This window comes from Cavia porcellus, unplaced genomic scaffold (assembly GCF_034190915.1).
Source record: "Cavia porcellus strain 051 isolate PalLab524CR breed Dunkin Hartley unplaced genomic scaffold, mCavPor4.1 scaffold_29, whole genome shotgun sequence".
NCBI lineage: Eukaryota > Metazoa > Chordata > Mammalia > Rodentia > Caviidae > Cavia > Cavia porcellus.
The window spans coordinates 18927043-18942574 of record NW_026947512.1 but is presented as its reverse complement, the minus strand read 5'-3'; the positions used below and the strand labels follow the sequence as shown (position 1 = coordinate 18942574).

Genomic DNA, 15532 nt, shown 5'->3' with positions numbered 1-15532 from the left:
AACCAGAAAGACTGCTTTTTTGTTATCTTGTTTGGTCATTTTCCTACCAGAGAGAAGGATGGATGCCTTACCTACTCAGGGCTATACCAGATAAAATTTGTAGACTTTATTAAAACGTTAAATATAAGATTTTCTGTCTGACTTTCCCTAGATGGTTTCTTAACCATTGCAGTTATCCAAGTCCTGCAACATCTATTCCCTAGTTTGGTTACATTTCCTATCTCAACAACACTTAATTATGATCATTTCTTTTCAAGTCACTGATTTTCCCTCTTTTCGACTTCACTGATCAACATTATCCCCAACTAGTATCCTTTTTTGACTGAGCAAGCACGGAGCCATCTCATTGCCTGGTAAGCCTTTCAGGTGATGCGTTTGCAGCATATGACACACAGATATCTTTTAAATCAAAAGGAACACCAGCAACCGCTGGTGGGGACAAGTGGGGAGCACACTGTAGTATGACTGAGACAGCAGAACAAAGGCTGAGGGTTCTAGTGTAGCGGTAGTAAAGCCTGAGTCTCTGTTTCTCTAAATAGAGGAATAAAGTTGAGGTCAAAGGAGGTAAACAGGAGAAAAGTTTATCAGGAAAAGACAAATGGCTCCTGAAAGTCAGTTGTTTGTTTAGGAATTTTTATACCAGAACATGACCAGGCTCAAACTGCCGCAAGTCAAACTAAGGTCAAGCCATAGGACCAAAACAAGCTCACTTAATTAGAATTGGGCTATGAGGAGTGGAGGCACATAACAAGTATATGTCTGCAGGTACCTCTTGGCCTCTCTCCTAAGTGGTTTAAAAGAACAAAATGGAAAGCAGAAAGGATTTTCCAGATAGGTATGTATCTTGGTTATTTTTTCCCTCATGGCTGGGACAAGATACCTGACACCCAAATTAGAGAAAGATTTATTGAGCTCACGGTTTGGGAGGCTTCAGTCTGTAATCAGCTTTCTCCAAGATAGGGTCACCTGGCACAGGGGCAACAGCTGAAGGCAGCAGAGGACAGAAAAACCAGCTAGCAAAAGGGGGAAGAGAAAGCCTCTTCCCCTCCCTCACATTGTGTGCAGGCCGCCCACCCCAAGGGAGTGTAGCTCTTACACCATCTCCCTGCCCTCCTATTCCACAGGCTCAGGATGTTTACAAAGTGAGGACCCTAGCCCCCTGCTAAGTCACTTAGTTAAGCTTTTAGACTTCTCAAGTTGACACAGTGTGTCAACCATAACAAGTAGTAAAAGTTGTAGAGTGGACATCCATCACCAATTGCAACCTTATCTTGTTTGTGATACCCTAGGACTTAATTGTCCATCTGCCATGTGTTAACTGTTGACCTCAGGCTCCTGCTTATCTGACCCAGGCCTGGTCCTCTTGACTGTCTTGGACCCAGTCCCTCCCTAGCTACTCTATCTTCTAGCTTTCCTGTCTGTAACTCAGACCTCTAGATCTCCCTACACTCAAAAATTTGATTCTCCTGAGAAAATCTTTATGATATCTGTTCCTATTTTCAACATTGTTAAAAATAAACAAGACTCATATTTGTAACCTACCTCTAATGGATAGAAAAAATGATTATGTTTTGAACTGAGGTGTGATAGTATATACCTGTAATCCCAGCACTGGGAGGCTGAGGCAGTAGGATCACAAATTTAAGCCTACTTTAGGCACTTTATCAAGATCCTGTCTCAAAATAACAAGAAAAGGTGCTGGAAATGTAGCTCAGTACAAAGAACCTGACCACTTGATAAGTAATTCTATATTATATTCCTGTGGACTGAAATCTTGGGTAGAGGAAAGTTATGCTTGAAATAACATGCTGGGAAGCTGTGTGTTAAATCTGTCAGCATTTGCAAACTTCACTACCAGTCAAGGCACTAAGAGTTTCCAAATACAACCAATAACATGGTGGCTAGAAATACCTTTTGCCAAGATACTTAAAAGACATTTCATCCTCAATAATAAAACTTAGAGAATGTTCAGGATCCAGAGAAAATCTCATTAAAAAGGCTCTCAACTAAGGTACTTGTTGCCTCCAGACTATGAGGTAAGTTTGTGGCAACATCTTTCCACCCAACCTGTGATCTCACAAAACATCATTTTCCCAGAGCGGACCTGACAAGACGTGTTCCTGCGGTTACGACCTGGGGCGTAGTAACTACCTAAACATTTAACTGTCACAGAGTGCAGAAAATCACATTGTGTAGTTTTCTCTTTTTTTAAAGAAGACAATTTGTTTGAAGATGGAAAAGGAGGAAAAGAGAGATGACAAAACGCTACTCTGGATGAGTAGGGAGAATCTGGAAGTGAATTGCTTCTACATTTTATAGTTTGAATCTCTGGTCTCCACATTGTTTTCCTCCCTTTCTTCCTTCTTTCCTTTCTTCCTTTTACATTGAAGATTAAACCCAGGGCCTTTGCACTGAGCTACATCCCAACCCTTTTTTATTTGAGACAAGGTCTCTCTAAGTTGCTAAATTGCTTAGGCTCAGCTCAAATTTGTAATCTTCCTGCCTTAGCCTCCCAAAGTGCTGGAATTACTTCACCCCACTACATTCAATTTACTTCTTCTTCCGTGTGTGTGTGTGTGTGTGTGTGTGTGTGTGAGATCTTGAGACAAAATCTTGCTATGCAGTTCAAGTTGGCCTTCAACTTACTTTGTAGCCCAGGCTGGCCTCAAACTCACAGTGATCCCCCTGCCTCAGCCTCCCAAGTGCTAGGATTACAGGGATGTGCCACCATGTCTGGCTTCCATTAATATTTTTAATCCAGTTCTCTAGACCTTTAAAAAGTAGTATGTACTAGAGGAAGAGAATGTATCACTCTACTTCAGATGAGATCAGGTGTATTCAAGGTGGTATGGACATAGACATCACTATTTCTAAAGGCCTTTTGGAAAAGATGGTCTCTAATCGGTAAAAATTTGTGAGATCAATGTGCCAGTGTTGAAGGTTTTGGGTGGTTGAACCAACTTCTTGCAAGATACATATTGCTCTGAATTTTAAGCCAAACAATTTTATTTTTGCCTCTTGTATGTCTAATAATCACTAGATGGAAATTTTTTCTTCAATTAAAAATTCAGGAGCCACCAAAATATGATACTATCCTACACTTGATCTTAGAAAAAAGACTGAGCAGTTATAGGATATGATACTATATTGTTACTGTCACTGGATTGGGTCTGAAGGAGGTTCCCCTGAGAAGAAATGGGGACCCCAGTTCAGCCCATTCAAGGATAGGTTATAGGTTCATTGACTTCCATTGAGAAAAAGAATTTAAGACACATTAGTAAAAGGCATAAGGAAATTTATTAGACACACTACCAATAGAGTTAGGGTCCTCAAGAAAGAAATAGATTATGGTCTGAGGCTTGGGGTGTTACGTGGTCTTGGGGATGTTTTCTAGATGAGTGACCTAGGATGTGTGCTTCCTGTCTGCCGGGTTTCCCATCCAGTGGGCTACGTTAGAATGCAAAACATGACAAGCGGCCATGGTGGCACACACGTGTAATCCCAGCGCTCAGGAGGCTGAGCCCGCAGATCACTGTGTGTGCAAGGCCAGCCTGGGCTGCATAATGAAACCTTCCCCCCACAAAAAAAGAATCAAAACATGTACATTAAGTTCCCTATTTATAAAGATTTGAGTAATGAACTTTCACAGATATGAACAGACCTCAAATTACAAACATTCCCAGATGTGAACAAATCATAGAAGTAGCTCGCCTGTCTACCTTACCATTTCTACGTAACTGTAAAAGTAAAACTAGTTAATTTACAGTATTTTTGTGTGTCGGCTTGGTTTTCTTATGCTTTATACTGTATAGTATCAGAGGTATATAAGACTCACTTCGTCAGACGTATGAACGAATCTGACTTACGAATGATTCCGTGGAATAGAATTTACTCGTAAGTCGGGGACATACTGACGACAGTAAAACTTTGACTTGCTTGTAACTTGTTCTGTGACTATTCTACAAGCTAAGTAAACATTTCCAATGATTTTTTTTTTTAATCAGTACTGGAGGTTGAACTCATGACCGCCTGCTTGCTAGGCAGGTGCTTATGCCTCTGAGCTAAATCCCCAGCCCCTTTTCCAATGAATTTTAACTTAATAAACAAGCAATGTCTTGCAATACAAGTAGTACATGACACCACACTTCACATGATCACAACTAAACTGAGCCAATGTTCAGTGGTTTCCTGTCTGTCTCTCTCTGTCTCTCTGTCTCTCTCTCTGTCTCTCTGTCTCTCTGTCTCTCTCTTTCTCTGTTTCTCTCATCCCCCAAGGACAAGAAGTCATGGAGGCAATCTCATATGCAGACAAAGAGTGCAAATGTTTACATTGTGGCATTGTGGGAAACGGTGCAAAATTTTGTAGAAAATCACCACCTGAATAAGTCTATAGCAGTGCAAGTGATGAATCTGTTTAACAACAATGCAATGTCACATTTCTATGAAATCCTCAAAAGCAGGCAAAAGCAAGTGTCATTGGAATTGGCTAGGTTTCTTGGTAAAGCTCCGCAAAAAGAAAACATTTCCACTGAGCCAACAAATATTAGTGATTCCATCCCTCTCATCTCCCTCACCCCAGCCATGATACAAAAGCGAACAGAAACACTGAAACAACACCCAGGATTTGCAGGCAGATTTATTTAACCTTGGATGGGCACTGACTAAGAATCAGTTGTTCCTCAAAATGTCAGGCCTCAAAAGCCCAGGGAAGGAGGTTTGTGTGAAATTGCAGAGAGGTGGGGGGCACAGAAGTAGAGGACTTGGCAGTCTCTGATTTGTTCTTACAATAAACGTCACAGTGACCAGCTATTTCTGACAGCAGCAACCGAACTGCAACAGGAACTATTCCTTGACAACTGAAGTGTATTGGCTGAGGGGCATTTTCTGCTACAGTGAAGGTTTTCAAAGGTAATGCAGGTTAGTTTAGAAATCTCTTTATATTTTGTGATTTCTTTGTTATTTTGTATTACATTACAACAGTGTAATAATTTTTCTGTGAATTTTTTTTGGGTGGTGGAACAAATCACCTGAGTTTCCATCATTCCTCATGAGGAAATTCACTTTGATATCAAATACTTTGAATTACAAGCATGTTCCCAGAGCAAATTATGCTTGCTAACCAAGGTTTTATTGTGCTGTTTGAAACTGAGACATGCCGCGTGCTTTCTATGGAAGGAGGTGCAGTTTACAGATGGAAAGCCCAGGTCCCAAACCCAACTCACAAGCTTTCTGTATCTTTAAGACCCTTTGGAATTTCTTGAAACAAGTTTCCAGAAAGAGAAAAAGGCCTGAGTAATTTTTATTTCATGAGGCTGCAATTTTTCTTAGAAGTAAAAACTTAAAATTATGATTTTTTCTTGTCTCTTTTCTATACATTTTTTAAATACCCTTCCTTACTAACATAGAACAAACTCAGAGAAATTTGTTCTTTTTTCTAGGAATTGTCAGACTTCAAGCAGCAGCACCAATACCCTCAGGAGCTATCACATCGAGATCCACAGCTACCATTTTTCAGAGTTCTTTTACCTTCTCTCTTGACCCGGTTGTCAAAGAACTCACCTAAGGATCCAAAGAAGAGATGAAAGGCAAAGTCAGGCCAGTCAGTGAGGATGAGGTCAGGGCAGTTCTAAACAGGATTTATTGTATACTCAGAGAGGGAAATCCAGGGATTGAGAGAGGGTAAAATTATCATCTCCCACTGCACTGAGAAACCTTTCCTGAAAGAGGTGGAGCTTTGAAGACTTGGTCTTAATTCAAAAATGTAGAACACCGCCTTTTTCTTCTATACTTTCTTTATCCAGCAGCAAAACAAAATACGCTCTAGCATGCCGGCACACTTAGCTCGCGAGCTGTCTGCCCAATTCAGGATGGTAACACCCCACCCACTTCCTCCTTCTGACTCTCAAGGGAAGAAAATTTGAACCTTGTTTAGGCTGAATCTGTAAAATGAGAAAAAAATATTTTTCGTCTTTCTTTCTTGCAGCTTCTCTCTGCTTCTTGGAAAATGCAGTTGTAAATGCACACAACTGATTGACCGTGTATGAGCCAGAATCCAAGTGTTACCCCAAAGCAAAGGAAAAATTGGGGCACCCTCTCCTGAGGGAAAGTGTCCAAAGACAAGGTCTCCTGGAGCAGAGGATCCAGTTACATTTTGTTTGGATTTAGATCCTTCCCCAGCTGTGGACACTTTATTTTTGTTTCTTTGCTTCCTCCTACCCCATTCCCAGCCCTCTGGCTGGTTTTCCTTCCAATGGTTACTTTTAAACCTTGTTTTCCTTCCAATGCTTACTTTCCCCTTCTCTATTTATCTCTGTGCCTTAACCCTGCCAATGACCTCCTAAGAATTTAGTTAGGCATAGGAGTGTTCCTTGGACCTGAGATTTTGTATTTTTAGCTGGGCAAAAAGATATTGCATGCCTGTAATCCCAGCTACTTGGGAGACTGAGGCAGGAGGATCAAAAGTTTGAGGCCAGACTGGGCCATCTCAAAATAAAATAATAAAATAACAAAATAAGAAGACCTGGGACTATAGCTCAGTGCAAAGATTGATTATAGCTCAACATAAGCCCCTGGATTCTATACCCAGTACCAAAAATTTGTTAAAACAAAACAAAACAAAACAAAACAAAACAACATAAACCATGTGCTGAGCACAGTGCGGTGTATTTTAGGAGCTACACTGAGGACTCAGACCAGTCTGTTTAGAAGTTTCAGTAGACAGAGGATAAAACCACTTGCGACATAGGAAGGAATGCTAGGTAGAGTTTAAAACCGCATGCACTGGGGGTTGAAGGAGTGGCGTGACTTTCGGGTTCACAGGAGAGAGCGTCCTGGTACGCAGGGCATCTGGGACTTCGAGGAGGCTGGGAGGACACGCCAAGGGCAAGTTCTCAGGCCGAAGTCCACCTCCCCAGTGTCTCTGCCTGGCTGCCTCCTGCATTCTGTCTCAGCTTCGGAGTCCTCCAGCCCCTGCCTAGACTGTGACTGGGATCTCTGCCAGGTACCATCGTGTCCAGTGCTGACCGTGGCCCTCTCTACACTGGCTTCACGTTCGTATTTGTCTCTTCACACCTGTGGCCCAGACCCAGAGACCACAGCATGTGTCTTGCTGAGCTCTGTGGCAGGTGCCAGCCTGCCTGCCCCTGGGGTGTCTGGGAAGCAACCATCCAGTGAAAGGTCAGGCCAGGGGAGCGTGGCAGCACAAAGCTGCCTGGGACAGTGGCCCCAGCCTGAGCTAGTGCTCTTCTGCCTCCCACCAAGCCTTCCTCCCTCACTTTGCCAAGTCGTAGTCTCTCATCTCCCACCCTCCTGGGGGAAACCACGTTCCAGCTGCACCCCTCCTAGGAAACTCCTCTTAAATCACCAACCTAGCTTTCCTCTTTCCTTCCTTTCAGTATCCAGTCTCAAACAATCATGGTTTAAAATGGAGTGTGTTTGTGCAGGTTTGCAGTCAAGCCTCCTTGGGAGGCTGAGGCAGGAAGACCACGTGATGCCAGGATTTCAAGGCCAACCTAGGCAACATAACAAAACCTTAACTCTACAGTAAAACAAAACAGGCTGGGTGGGGTGGTGCACACCTGTAATCCCAAAACTCGGGGGACTGAGGCAGGAGGATCACTGCAAGTTTGAGGCCAACCTGGGCTACAAAGTGAGTTCAAGTTCAGCATGAATAGCATAGTATCTCAAAAAGACAAATAATAATAATGATAATAAATAAAATAGAATAAAATATTTAGATCTACTGCCCACACAGTCTTACCTCGAATTCACTCTGTCTACTGTCCCCTTTGTCAACTCTTATCAAAGCCTCTGCCCATCCGTGTTGGCCGAGTTTTGTTTCGTTTGCCGTCTGCGTCCCCGCATTAGTTAAAGCTTGCTGACCTCTCTGATATCCTTCCCTATCGCTCTCCTAAAGTCACTGTCCTTTCTACTTCTCTCCAGGTGCCTCATGTCTCTCTTTGGGGGCTTCTCTTCCACCAGCTCAGAAGGATGAGTGCCACCCTGGCGTCCAGCTCTCTGCTTTGGGCTTCTGTCTCTCACGCACTGCATGGCAGGGGACCCAACCTCCCAGCCTGCACCCCACCCACAAGTTAAAGGACCTCACCTTCTTCTGTGGAATCTGGAGTCAAGTTCCCAATGTCCCCTCAGGGTCCTCCCACGTGTCCCCATCACACCTCCCTGTCAGAACCTGCCAGGTGCACCCACCCAAACCAGCCACAGGCGGAAACACCGCCTGGGTGCCCAGTATCCGCCCACGTCCCCCTGGGAACATCAGTCGCTGTGGTTCCGTCTGCTCCTCGCACCTGTCCTCTCCTCCTGTGTGGCGTGCGCCTCCCTGTCTCTTGCTAGGGCTATTGCAGTTAGCTCCTAACAGACCTCGGGTAGGCAGGGATTCTGGTGCTTCCTCATTTCCACAAGGAAATCTTTCTCCCTTTCCCTCTCTGCCCTCCCACTTCTTCCTCCTGCTTTTTTTTTTCTCTTCTCCCCCCTCCTTCTGCTTCTCCTCCATCCTCCTCCTTCTCTTCCTCCTCCTCCTCATTATCATCCATGTTCCTGTAACCTCCCCAGCCCCATTCTGATCCCTGGAGACTGAGGAACAGCTCCTCTCGGCTGAATTCACTGTCCAGTCTAATGGAGTCACTGCCAAAGGAACCCATTTCCGTTTCCTCATCCATCCTCCCAAGACAGATTCCAAGGGCTTCACCATCCTGCCCATTGTCCTTGCTCTAAATAGGAAAAACAGTGCCGGTGATGCCCAGATTGGACAGAACACGGCTCTTTCTTGCAAGTTATTGACCCCAAATGAAAACTCAATTATGTTTTTTTTTTTTTAATCATAGGCTTTATACAAACAAGAAACAAGGAAGGAACACATAAGTTTGGAGATGGGCTGCTGGTCGCTTTGCTGCTCCAACCACCCCACTCTCCACACAGCACAGCGCTGGACCCAGGAAGGAGCAGCACACAGAAAACTGTGGGTTGTGGTTGTGGTTGTTGTTGCTGGTGTTGTTTTCTCTTCCTGCAGAGCTAGGGATTGAACACAGGGCCCAGCAAATGCTAGGCAAGGACTCTGCCACCACACTGTAGCCCCAGTAGAATGCAGTTTTTAAAGTGACACATTTTATTGTGTCCACCTGTAGTCCCAGCTATTCAGAAAGCTGAGACAGGAGAATTGCTTGAGTCCAAAAGTTTGAGAATTTCCTGGACAACATATGGTGACCCCATCTTTTTAAATTAAACTGCTTTTTAAGAAAAATTCCATCTAATATTGTATGTTTTCATGCAAAGTCATGTCAGCACATTGTTTTCCCAAGGACATTTGCATTTGAAGTCTTCTAATTATGTTCTCCAATGAAGGTAATTCCAAGCTTGTGCTAGAAGAGAGGTTGGTGGAACGTGCAGTACAAAGAGCCTTGTTTCTTGGATCTTTTTTCTCTCATCTATAAACTGAGAGGATTGGCTTGATCCCCAGCTCTGGTATCTACAGGTTGCTGATTTGCTTGGTGTTAGTAGATCCAGGGCCCTCCACAAACTGCCCCCAAATGGAGCCTCTTGTCAGGACTCACAGGAGAAGCTGAAGACATACTGTGTGTGTGAGGAGATGTGGATCACACATTATGGAGGCTGACAAATACCAAGATCCACAGAGTGAGACTGCAAGCTGGAGCCTCAGGGGAGCCTCCAGGGTACTTCCAGTGCAGGCCAGCAACTCAAGACCCAGGGAAAAGCCAACATCCCTGCCCAGAGGCAACCAGGCCTTCTGCTGAGGAGCGAGGCCCATCCGCACTAGAGGGCAGTCTGCCGTGTGGGCTATCAGTTTAGATGTTTATCTCATCCAGAATCAACCTCACTAAGATACCTGGGGTAGGGTTCCACCTGGTATCTGAACAGCTCATGCTCAGCCAGAATTTACCATCTCGTCCCCAGAGCAGGGTGATCGTGGTTGGCAGATCTGATAGAGCTGTCATCTGAGCCCACACTTTGAACTGCTGGACAGAAAATTGCTTCTGTTTCCCCCAGCATCCGGCCCACTTCATCTGATTTCTTTTCTTAGCCCTTCACAACTTCAGTTTTTTTTTTTTAACTAGAAATTTTTTTTTTTTGTCTTTTTCCTTTTTATCGGTACCGGGGATCGAACTCACGACTGTCTGCTTTCAAGGCAGGCGCTTATGCCGCTGAGCTAAATCCCCAGTCCTTAACTAGAATTTAAAGGCATTTTAATAAAATATTACTGTGCAGATCAGAGGCTCATTAATTAAATAATTCTGAATATACTGAAACAAAAACCACAAACTCATTCAAAATAATGTGAAACCACTTACTACTCACTCAGGGCAGTGGTTCCGCCATCCACAGTTTCGCTTTCTGTGTTCCTCTCAGTCAACCGCAATTCAAAAATACTAATGGAAAACTCCAGAATTAAAAATTTCATGTTTTTAATTGCTGCCCTTAGCAGTGTGATGAGATCTTGTACCATCCTGTCCATTTTGCCTGAGATACAAATCAGTCTGGTGTTCACAGTCTCCACAGTGTATATGCTACCTCCTCCTGTCTCATTGTAATTTTTATTACAGTATATTGTTATAATTGTTGTATACTACTAATAGTTATTGTTGTTCATCTCTTACTCTGCCTCATTTATCTATTTATTGCCATTTTATTTTTGAACACAGGAACTTTGCACTAGACTATATCTCCAAACATTATTAAATTTGCTTTAAAATTTTGAGACAGAGTGTCACTAATTCACTGAATTGCCAGGCTTCAACATTGCAATTCTCCGGCCTCAGTCTCTTAGAGTTCTGGGATTACTGGCATGTGCCACCACATCTTGCTTCTGAACAATTTAAAAACTAAACTTCTTGTTAAGTATATATGCATAGGAAACAAACATATTAGCTACATAGAGTTCAGCATTGTCTGTAGTTTCAGGCATTTGTTGGGCATCTTCGAATACATCCTTGATAGGTAAAAGGTGAGTATTATATTTCAAAACTGAGTCTAAAGGTTAAAAAAAAAGCCCTGCAGTAAACTGTGTTGTGAAAAGGCAAATGTACTCTGTCTTCACCCCTGCCTCAGATATTAGAAGCCAGAATGTTAAACTGAGGTTGTCCACTTGCTCAACATTTTACCTGCTATTCATTTTATTTCTCAGTAATAAACTTAGCCAAGTAAGCCAATTATGTGTGGAAATAGAGGTAGACTTAGGGTGGCACAATAACAAGAGCTGAGTGCGATGGTGCACACCTATAATGCCAGTACTTGGGAAGCTGAGGCAGGAGGATCGCCATGAGTTCAAGGCCAGCCTAGGCTACATAGTGAGACCCTGTCTCAAAAAAAAAAAAAAGAATAAGATGCAGCTTTTGCCTGGGAGGATCTTGGCAGGGTACAAACTACAAACCTCTGCTTGGGCTTTGGGTCTCATTTTAGCATTACTCCTAGAAAGCCTTCTCTGGGACCCCCTGTGCTCTAATCTGGTTCTGAGCCCGTCAGTCCCGTCACATATGCTGTAATGGCATCTGTGTATCTCTGAACCCTGGGATGGAGACATCCAAGGTGAGGTGCCTGCGCCTTCACTCTGCCACAGCCCTGGAAAGCGATCAGTCTACCATTCTTGAAGTCGGCCTCCTATACGCAAAGCACAATAGGCGCCTGAGGAGGGAATGGCCAGTGCCCAGGAGCCAGAGAAGGTGCTGTCTGAGCTGAGAGCAGGGGAAGAGCTGCCACCCAGTGGGCCAAGAAGAGGCAGCTTTCCACAAAAAGCAGCAGCGAGCAAACTTTGCTTGGGTGTTGGGAAGCAACTCGTGGTGGCTGGAGCAGGGTTTCAGGGTCCAGGCAACCAGGGAGGGGTGGAAATGGATGGAGCTATGTGCAGAAAGGAGGCCCAGAGCTTGGGCAAGATGACTTAGGCCACAGGACCGCATGGCTCCAGCAGTGGCAACCGCAGGAGGACAGCAGGAAACAGGTACTGGCAGCCAGGATGGTGGTAGAAAGGTCAGCGATTAGACAATCGCGTGAGGGGATTTCCAGGACACGAACCAACAACTTGGTGGGTTTCTTTAGGAGGAAAGGGTAGAGACTGAGAAAATGCGTGTGCCATTGACTGAGGTGCTCACATTTTTCACGAGCTAAGTGAAAAGAAAGGGAACTCATTTCATAAAGGAAATTGGGGGTGGGGCTTTTGGGTCTCAACCTCTCTGGGACAGGCATCCTGTTGGTGACTGTCCTTCAGTGTCACAGCCTGAGGGTTGGCCATCTGGGAAGAAGGAGAGTGCACCAAGCTGGGACTGTAAATCCCTAACCTATCCTACAGAACTGGATCTGTGAGCTGACCCGGAAAGGACTTGCTGTGCACACAGCAAGAAAGCCAGCCCTGCAAGGTCAAATCCAAGACAAGGTTAGGCTGAGGTCAGGCCACACTGTCACTAGTGCTATCGAGTTGCCGCCACAAGTGAGGGGAGATCCAGTGACAGCGCTGGAGGTCAGAAAGTCCCAGCTCTCAGCAGCCTGTAACTTAGGGGCTGTAACCAAATCTGACCTTGGAAACCAAAGCTTTTTTACTCAGCTGCAAAAGAAGTCATGGAGATTGGATTGGCTCATCTCATCATAAATGGTTCTGCAAGGGCCAGAAAAGAAGATCAAGGATGTATTAGGACACCAGCTACAGGGCCCCAGCCAGCCCTTTTTTCTACAGCCTCAAACCACAAGCCAGGATCAGGGTTCCAATCCCACCTTGACAGACAGCATGAGAGGAGGAGGAAAGTTCCACTTGAGTCTGGTTTGTTTTTTGATTTGCCCTTCTCATGTAGTTCAGATTGGCGTCAAAGTCATCATGTAGGTCAGGGTGGCCTCAAAACTCATGGTGATCTTCCTGCCTCAGCCTTTCGAGTGAAGGGATCACAGGTGTGCGCCACCACACCTGGCCCTCTTTTAAACTGTTAGTATCTGCAGTTCATGTTTTGCACTTTCCACTGATAACCTACATGACACATCTGTGCACATTAGACTCACACACGTGTTCTCCAGTCAATCCAAATGACAGTCCTTGAGAGCAAAAGCCCACCTGCAAGAGCTTGCTGTGCCTCCGAGCTGCCTCCAGGACACAAGCTCCTGCCTGGAGGGCCGGGTTCGCTGCCTATTAAAAACATGTGCCAGAAATGTGCCCCCAGCTTCCCTGAGGACTCCCAGCATCCTTTGCGCATCCTGTTAAAGCTCAGGCCCAAAATGGTTTGGACAAGGGGGGAGAAACAAGGCCAGGGATCAGGCTGTGTGTTCAGGAGCTCAGACAGACTGGGGTTAGTCTCACCACTTGTTCTTTTTACTTCTCCCGTCACCAGCATGTGCACGCACGCACACTGAGATCTCTGGGCTGGCGGTCACTCTGAACAAATGTGGGAGAAAACACACAGATATAAACAAGATCTGTGGTCCTGAGCACGCCCAGAAGTATCTGTGTAAACTCACAGTGCACATTTTAAAATTGTGTCTTACTTTGTCTCTTGAAAAGGCCCCGACTCAGTCACATCAACCCCAGTGCCTGAAAAGGTAGTTAGGGCCTCCATTTCCAAGAAAAGCAATCAAAGAGTCTTAGAAGAATTAGCTCATTTCTGGTTTACAAGGTGAGTCTGGACATCCAATCATGACAGGAAGCAAAGACACTGACAAAAACCATTGATGAGTGTGTTCGAAAGATTCTGAAATCAACTTGAAGAATCTCCTATTGGCCAGAGATGGGATAATTTTAACTTTTTTTTTCTGAGACAAGGTCACTCTATGTAGCCCAGGGGGGCCTCAAACTCACAATGATCCTCCTGCCTCAGCCTCCTAATTGCCAGAATTACAGGTGTATGCCACCACACCAGACAGATTATGAGTTTGAATAAAGATAACAACTGCAAAGGACTGACACACAACAAATATATTTAAATCCATGAGTACCTCATGATTCCACATGGAAAAAAATCAATCATTAGGGGATCCAGGGAATTGATTTTTTTTTTTTTTAACTGCTGAGGGAAAATGTCAAGTACTTCTTGAAGAAATGATAGAATATTATCACTTTACCATACTAGGAAATACAGATTGCTCATCCCTAACCCAAAAATCTGAAAGCTCTGCAGCACCAACACAATGCCACAAGTAAAAAATCCCAGTATCATGAATCTCACCATTTATGATATTGCACATGAAACAATATTATTTACAATGCTGCATAAAGTTAATTGCAGGCTATATGCATAAGGTATATACAAAACAGGAATAAATTTTATGTTTCAACTTGGGCCCCATCCTCTAAATACCTCAATATACAGAAGCAAATATTCCAAAATCTGAAATCAGAAACATCTGTGGTGACCTGCATTTTGGATAAGAACTCAGCAATCTGTAGTGAATATATGTAAAGATATGAACAATTACTGACATCAAAGAAGAAAGATAGGGCTGGGATGCCATTTGGTGCTGGAGTTTGTGTTTAATATGAACAGGGCCGAATTCAACCCCAGCACCAAAAAAAAAAAGCAAAACATCACCCCAACAGTGAAACAGACATTAGAACCAGATACAGAGATGGGCACCTGCAGTCCCAGGTACACAGGAGGCAGGGGATGGCTTCAGTCCAGAAGTTGGAGACCAAGGCCAACTCCAGCCTGAGCAATCCAGTGAAACCCCATCTCAGAAAAAAAAAAAAAAAAAAAAAAAAAAAAAAAGCAAGCAAAGCATATACTGTCACTGAAAACAAACACCAGACAGTGTGCGCCTCCTTTGTTACAGAAGTACAAGACCTAGTATTTTTGCAAAAACGAATCAAGTCTGATCAGGTCCATGACTTTAAATACCAATCTACAGAAAACATAATGACAATAAAAACATAAACAATCACCATAGGGCTGCAGATGGTCTACAGGATAAACTATGCAGTTTATTTAACAAATTTCAAGAAAAAATAAACTAAAAGTGAGGGGGTACCTGTGGATTACAAGACATGTAAGACACACATTAACTACTGCATGTATGAAATTTACTTTGGTCTCAATCTAGAAAAATGCTAAAACAAATTAAGAGAGGAAAATACATGTATTTGCTTATATTAAGGCATTATTATTTTTAAAATTGGAAATGTTTTTTTTCTCAATTTGTTTTTTGAAATGTGGTTTTTAAAAAAGCCTTTATTTTGGGTTTGGGGGTTTAGCTCAGCCACACGAGCACCTGCCTGTCAAACTTGAGGCCCTGAGTTCAATCCCCATACCAAAAAAAAAAAAAAGCCTTTATTTTTCAGAGACACATTCTGAAAAATTGCCTATTGAAATCTGATGGCTCTGGATATGGTGCCCCAGGCCTGTAATCCCAGCCTTCTGGAGGAGGCTAAGTAAGGCAGGAGGATCACTGAGAGTCTGAGGCCAGCCTGGACTATGTAGCAAGACGGTCTCAAAAGAAAAAGAAGTCTGATGTTTGAACTGCAAAGTTCTGAAGGACTGTGTGGCCTCTGGTGAACTCTGCCGTGGGGATGATCTCAACACTGGTATTCAGTGTC

General features: G+C 43.8%; 1 long non-coding RNA gene across 2 annotated transcripts; it reads left to right on the top strand.

The window, feature by feature from the left end:
• The first annotated feature begins 4599 nt into the window (after nucleotides 1-4599).
• Nucleotides 4600-10678, top strand: LOC134474024 (uncharacterized). Of its 2 annotated transcripts, none has more exons than XR_010044569.1 (3): nucleotides 4600-4908; nucleotides 5439-7000; nucleotides 8841-10678. It is a non-coding gene; the product is annotated as an uncharacterized LOC134474024 (long non-coding RNA). The 2 variants fall into 2 exon arrangements; XR_010044570.1 differs by having other exon boundaries at nucleotides 4600-4917.
• The last annotated feature ends 4854 nt before the right edge of the window (nucleotides 10679-15532 follow it).